This window comes from Mus musculus, chromosome 1, assembly GCF_000001635.26.
Source record: "Mus musculus strain C57BL/6J chromosome 1, GRCm38.p6 C57BL/6J".
Classification (NCBI taxonomy): domain Eukaryota; kingdom Metazoa; phylum Chordata; class Mammalia; order Rodentia; family Muridae; genus Mus; species Mus musculus.
The window spans coordinates 145,188,034-145,195,652 of NC_000067.6; positions in this window are offsets into that span (position 1 = coordinate 145,188,034).

Sequence of the window (7,619 nt, forward strand, 5' to 3'; positions counted from 1 at the left end):
CCTCCCTGAGGACAAAACATGGAATAACAAGATAGACTAAGACAGGAACAATCCCTCTTCTTGTCCTTTTTATCACCTTGGAAAGAATACATCACAATAAAGCCCTGGATGACCCTAGAACTTACTACATACCAGGCAGATTAAAAATTTTAGAGATAGTGTTGATTCTCCTTTCTCTACCTGACTCTGAGTACTGCAATTGGAAACATTCATTTCCATGTCTACCTCTCTACTCATTATTAAAAATTTGATTGCCAATATACATGTATATTTATGCATCACTATACATATATGCACAATTAAAATTTATACAGATATGAAAGTTAAAACATAATATGGTCATGGATGTTTAAGTAAATACAAGATAATTTAATTAATTCAGTAGTACTTACACAAAATAGAATTAAATATTGGGAGTGTTTCCTATTGTTATGAAGAGACATCATGACTATGACAACACTTTTAAGAAAGCATTTAACTAGGACTGGTTTAGTTTCAGAATATTATTCCATTTTTATCGTGAAAGGGGGCATGGTGGGAAATAGCCTGATATGGTGCTGAAGAGGTACTTGAGAGTTCTACAGCCTGATCCACACGCAGCAGGATTAGAGAGTCACTGGGCCTGGGTTGGGTTTTTGAAACTTCAGAGACCATCCCTAGTGGCACATTTCCTTCATGAAGGCCCGACCTATTCCAACAAGAAAACACCCCCTAAGTCATTTCAAGCAATGCCACTCCCTGACAGTGAATCAGTAAATATATGTCTTTATGGGAGCCATTCTTATTGAAAACTTCACAATGAGTCAACACTATACACTTAGAAAAGGGAGAATATCAATTCTGTCTAAAGATGACTATGAAAGATTAAGGAATATGTAAATAAAAGATATTTTGTTATAGTCTCAAACAAATCAAATAAGAAATACCAATTTGAGAGCCGGGCGTGGTAGCGCATGTCTTTAATCCCAGCACTTAGGAGGCAGAGTCAGGCAGATTTCAGAGTTCAAGGCCAGCCTGGTCTACAAAGTGAGTTCCAAGACAGCCAGGGCTATATAGAGAAACCCTGTCTCAGAAAAAAAAAAAAAAAACAAAAAAACCAATTTGAAGTAAAAATGATGCATAAGAATTGAATAAATAATAATAATAACAATAACAATAACAATAATAATAATAATAATAATAATAATAATAATAATAATAATCTCCACAAATTTCAAAACTCATAATTCTTCTCAGGGTTGTGAAGATGACTGAACAGGTAAGGGCACTTATTTCTAAACGTTATGGATTGAGTTTGATACCCAGGACTATATTCTGAAAGGAGAGAACAAAATTCTAAAATGTTTCCTCTGATCTCTACTCATTCAAACATGTGGGAGCGCGCATGTGCACACACACACACACACACACACACACACACACACACAAGCAGAAATACATATACACAAATGTAAAACAAAGACTGCAGGATATAAAATGTATATTACATATTTTTTTAAAAATCAATATGATAGAATGATAATATTATTACCATGAGCTTATATTTTTGCTGAAAAGTTAGGGTATTATAAAGATATACATTTATAGTTTTTTCATGTATTATAAATATCTATTGATGCATTGGCATAGGAAAATATTCAAAAATAGAAAAGACCTATATAAGATAGGTGTAAGAAAGCAAGCAAGAGTAATTGGATAGGCATTGGACTTTATTACTTTGTTTTCAATTTATAATCCACTATAACCAGTCATTTAGCTCCCAGTTAATTAGCAAAAAGAAATAAGTGAAAATAATAAATAATAAAATAACCTCCTTAAGTGTTGCAGTATCAGAAAACTATTCATGTACTAAGCTCATCAGACAATGTAATCTTTTGTGGTGAGTATTCAGTGTTTGCTAACACATATTCTGGACAATGCCTCAATTTATTCTCATAAATTATCCCTATAAAATGATTTGAGATTTCTGTTTGTGATAGCATTTGATGTAACATTTATTTTAACAAATCAAGAAAATAAAATCATTGTACATTATAATGATTCTCAAAGTGACTTGTTAACATGTATGCAGAAAATTACGACATTACACTTTTGATTAGATTTTTTTCTGCAAAATAATTGTTTTGGCTGGCAACTTGTCAGATATATCTTCTTAAATGAAGATAGTTATTTACAGTTGGTTGCTTCTTTCTAGCGATTCTACTTTGGTTGTTTTGTAACACTACATTCCTATTTAGTGACCTGGTAGCTACCTAAATGTTAAGTGGCTATTATGGCAAAGGACTTAAAATTGCTTCAGAAGTGCTGGCTTATCCAGGGCAGCAAGCACTCTGAAGGATTCAACTGAATAAGGGTACAATTATAAACTAAATGCTTTTAAAAGGAATGTCCCTTCCATAACAAATGTGTGACAAATAACTATTCCCACACATCATCCACAGTCTATTACCAACACATAGCTTTGGTTTGATTTGTATGAGTTGTTCTACAGAGGAATAAAGAGCCAGAATGAAATGTTTAATAGCCCTTCGTTTACCAAAGTTATTGCTAATGAGAGACAAAAGATGAAGCATTCCAAAAACAACTAAAGGTTTTGACCCTTCCATTATAATTTATGGGCACTTGCTGGAATATGTGTGTTATCTCTTTTGATGTGTGTAGTCTTCTTTTAAGAGATTATAGCTTATGCACTTTGAGTGAAAGGTGAAGTATTTGATTCTAGCAATTCCTAGCCTCACTTTTGAGTTTCTCTCCTTTAAGTAATTCATAGGCTGAGCATGTCTCTTTTTTCTGCTTTCTATATTTGACAACCTCTTCAGTTCTATAGAAAAGATAGAGCATGCTTTTAGTTTTCTCATTAAAAACTGTACTTCAGCAGATGCCAATTCTGAGACATGTCTCTAAGGAAGCATAGCAAGAAATATGTAAATGTCCATCTTTAGTCTTCTAATTTACATACCTTTATACCTATATTGTCACGATCAATCTCAGAGTACTGAACATCCTTGCTTCATCACTTGTTGGAGAGAATGTGGAGAAAGAGGAACACTCTTTCTTGCAGGTAGGATTACAAACTGGTACAACCAGTCTGGGAATTAATCTGGAGGTTCCTCAGAAAATTGGAACTAGGTCAACCAGAAGACTCAGCTATACCACTCTTGGGTTTATGCCCAACATATGCCCCACCATGCCACAGGGACATGTGCTCCACTATGTTCATAGTGGTCTTATTTATGACAGCCAGAAGCTAGCAACAACCAGGATGTCCCACAACAGAAGAATGGATACAGAAGATGTGGTTCTTTTATACAAAGGAGTACTACACATCTATTAAAAATGAGGACATCCTGAGTTTTGCAGGAAAATGGATATAACTGAAAAATATCATCCTAAGTTAGATAACTCAGATCCAAAAGGACATGTATGGTTTGAACTCACTAATAAGTATATATTAGCCAATTTTTAAAAAGTGCTGAATAACCAAGATACAACACACAGAACTAAAAAAAAAGTCAACAAGCTGAAAGGTTCAAGTGAGGATGCCTCAGTCTCACTTGGAAGGGAGAAGAAAGCATTCATGGGGCAGAGAGAGGGAGAGTCCTGGGTAGAAGAAGGTAGGAGGAAGTAAAAACAGAAATATGATCGGGCATTGGGGACTGGGGGGTGGGGTGGGCAGGAATGAAGCTCTGAGGGCCAGCAGAATAAATAAAAACAAGCAGCCTAGGGAAACAGGGGGTTCGGGGACTCTCTAATATGTACCAGAGACCTGGGAGGTAAGACATTCTCAGGACTCAAAGTGAGGGACTTTAGGTGAAATGCCCAACAGTGGAGAGAGGGAACTTGTAGAGTCCACCTCCAATAGAAAGAAAGAGCATCAAATGGAAGGATGGGGTGGCCATCCAATGGTCAAAAACTCTGACCAAGAATTGTTCCTGTCTAAAAGAACTGCAGGGACAAAACCCTGAGAGAAAAGAGGTCCAGTGACTAGCACAAATTTGGATCTATCTCAAGGTGAGGCTACAAGGGCTGACACTATTTTTCATGTTGTGCTGTGCTTACAGACAGGAGCCCAGAATCTCTGGCCTCTGAAAGATCCAAAAAGTAGCTGATTGAGAAAGATGCAGATACTTACACCCAAGCAATGGTCTTAAGCCAGGGACCACTGTAGTTGAATTAGGGAAAGGATGGAAGAAGGTGAGGAGAAGAGGGACCCCATAAGATGATCAGCAATTAATCTGGACCCCTGAGAACTCTCAGATACTAAGCCACCAACCAGGTAGCATATACTAGCTGGTATGAGGCTCCCAACACATATACAACAGAGGAGTACCTGGTCTGGACTCAGTGAGAGAAGATGCACCTAACCCATGAGAGATTTCATGCCCCAGGGAGTGGAGAGGCTTGGCAGGATGGGGTGAGAAGGGGGTGGGACATCCTCTTGGAGACTAGGGGAGGCGGGATGAAGAATAGGATAAGGAACTGTCAGAGGGCAGACTGGGGTAGGGGATAACGACTGAACTGTTAAAAAAAAAGTTTAATATAATTTTAAAATAAAATAAAATAAAATAGAAAACTATCTAAAAGAAAAAATAAAGTAAAATAACAAAGGCTAAAAAGAACAGAATTACAAAATGTGATATATTAATTTACATGAAATAGCAAAACTGTGTCTTCCAGTTTTCAGACTGCCAGTATATGTTTTCATTCACCTTATACCAAAAGTAATATATAAAACTAATCATGCAAATCCTATGCTTATTTTCATAAGTAACTATAATTTAAGCTGTTTGATTTATTGTATTACTCTCCTAAACTATGGCAGAAATATACATTTAAAATAGAATAATTATATAATTAAAATGGGCCAATGTATTATTATTAGTAGTAATAGTAGTATTAGTATTTACAAAATATATTCCTAATCACCATATTTTTAATCTAAAAGTTATTATTGTTATTTATGACAATTGTGTCTGGTACTCTATTTTTATCTTCTATTATTATATATAGCTTATTTTGTTTCTTCTTACAATTTATCCTTCTTACCTGTTCAGTTTTAACTATTAGACTATATCTGTATTTCTTTAGTTTCTTTGTTAGATAGCTTATCTTATAACTGCCAGTAATGGCTGCAATGATAAAACAGTTACAATTTAATTTATTGAATACTTTAATATCTTTGTCTAATATCTACACTATGAGAAGACAAGGTATACAGACTACAAATGTATAGCTCATTTGGTACTGTAGAGACAACGCCAAAAGAAAGATTTTCATGCTCTCACATATTTCTCATCCTCTTTCCTGGGTGAAACTTCTGACATCACAAGGTTTTGTTTTGCAAATATTTGTACATGTGGGTGTATATAAAATGCATTGAATCTTACATTTTTTTGGATAAACATTCTTTTTTAGATTCATCTACCAACTCAACCTTGTGCATTATATCAGATCATTAATTTGCATTACGATAAACTATCTCACAGAGTTAATGTAGCACAATATATTTATAGCCACTGCTATTGATAAGCAACCAGGTAATTTTCAGAACTTGATATTTTGAGTGGTACTGCCATGAACTCCTGGCTGACTTTGATGTGGCTTTGGAGTTCTGAGTGTTTAGGATCACATTGCTATGAAGCAGGGTATGCTTTGCTGGACCCTCATGATTCTGTCAGTACTTTCAAAGTAGCAATAAGCTTTTATGTGCTAGCGTTCCTCTGCTCTACATTTTTACCAACAAGGCTGCTTTCTGTGATGTTTGAAGTTTGAGTTTTTGTACTGGTTTTTTAATTAAAGTATATAATACATGAGAATAAAATGTAAAGGATTTTGTATTTTGGGTATAATACCAAAGTATTTCAGAACCATACAAGAAATGCAGGTCTAAGGAAAAGAATCTATAGCCACCTTTTCAGACTGTCATGGGCCATAACAAAAACTCTGTTGTTTCTTTGTCTCTCAGGGAAAGCTGTTCTCCTTGCACAAGACTCACTGCATAGTCACTGCTTTGTAGGACCTTGAAAAAAAGCAAACTTTCATTTTTCTTTTTTCTTTTTTTTTTTTTTTTGCATGTATAAATCCCTACCCTGACACTTCCAATTTTGTCTCTCTGTCTGAGCCTGTGGATGTCTGTTCTATAATGTGCCTTTGAAGATATCTCCTGTGAAGGAAAAACTAAATTATTATTTTATTATTTTTTATTAGTTCTTTGAAGTCATCTAACTTGTTTCTACCTCCTGGAAATTTCCCCGGATCGTTCCCTTCCTACCCACCATCATTCCCAATCTGTTTTGTTTTGTTTTGATTTGTTTGTAAATTCAAAACCAATTTGTAAAGTCCAATTATTCATAGTTATTTGGTCTTCCACAAGAAAGTGGTTGGCTTACCACTGGCTAAACAGGGAGAAATTGCCTTTCCCTCTCCTAGTAGCTTGCAATTGTCAATAGCTGCACGACTACAAATGCGACACTGTATAACTGCCAGAAGAAGAAATATTTAATGACAACCTTACCTTAGACTTAGATACTCTCTATATTAGATGTTTTCTTGCAAAATCCACTGTGTACACTAAGTTCTCTGAAACCAGTGCATTCTTTCATTCAGGAATCTTAGAAGTTAGCCAACCCCCAAATCTCCACTGATCAATGTGAGTCTTTAACAGCAAGGACGGCATAGCAGGAGGACATGCTTCATATTGACCAAATGTTGGCATTTAACATAGCAATATGTAATTAAATTTGGCTTGTTGCTTTAAACAATTACTCCTGTGTATGACGGCTCTACTTTCTCTTTCTCGGATCAACTGAGTTTCTTAAGCACTGTTTTACCCAAAGGATAAGGATGCTCTTAAAGTTTAGTATTTAAACTCGAGTCAGAATTTGCTTTTACTTATCAGGAGAGACAGGAGTCACTTACCACAAAGGAAGTTTAGTTGGTTTGGTAAGATACACTGCTAATCATAAAGAAAAGCAAAGACTTATATAAAGATGGTTCTCTGTTAGGAATCTATGTCATGTCAAGAGTGAGATGAGTTTTGCAGACTGAAAATGTTAGGTGGGTATTTTAATTAATTTAAAAGTCCCCATACAATAAAAGACAAAGATAAGTAAATGTGACATTTTGATGGCTTGTCCAATGAATGATACTTTTATTTATGTAAATGGTGTGAGAAAGAGGCTAAACTATAATGTTAAAGTATTGATGATGAATAAACTCCAAGAGTTAACTAATTTTTCCTCAGGAAACAAAAATAGAAATCATGACATCATTAGTCTTTTACTTGATTACTTTAATTTTCAGATGCATAAACGGTTAATGTTTAAAAACCAAATTATGGCTGAAACGGTTTTTCATAATGGATTCTCATAATATATTCTTTTGCAGTTTCGTTCAGATATTATTAAAGGAACCTTCACTTACATTTTATCCATTTTAATGGAAAATATTTCAACTGTCTAAATCACAAAGTAGCTAAAGAAAGTAAATGCTATTAACAGAGTTGAGTTTTAGGAAATGTCACTCATAAAGCTTGTGAAATCTGAATGCATTTTTAGAAAAATCATCATAGAAGGAAAAGATAGGAATGAGCCTCTTTGGCACGGGGCAGGGGGGGAGGG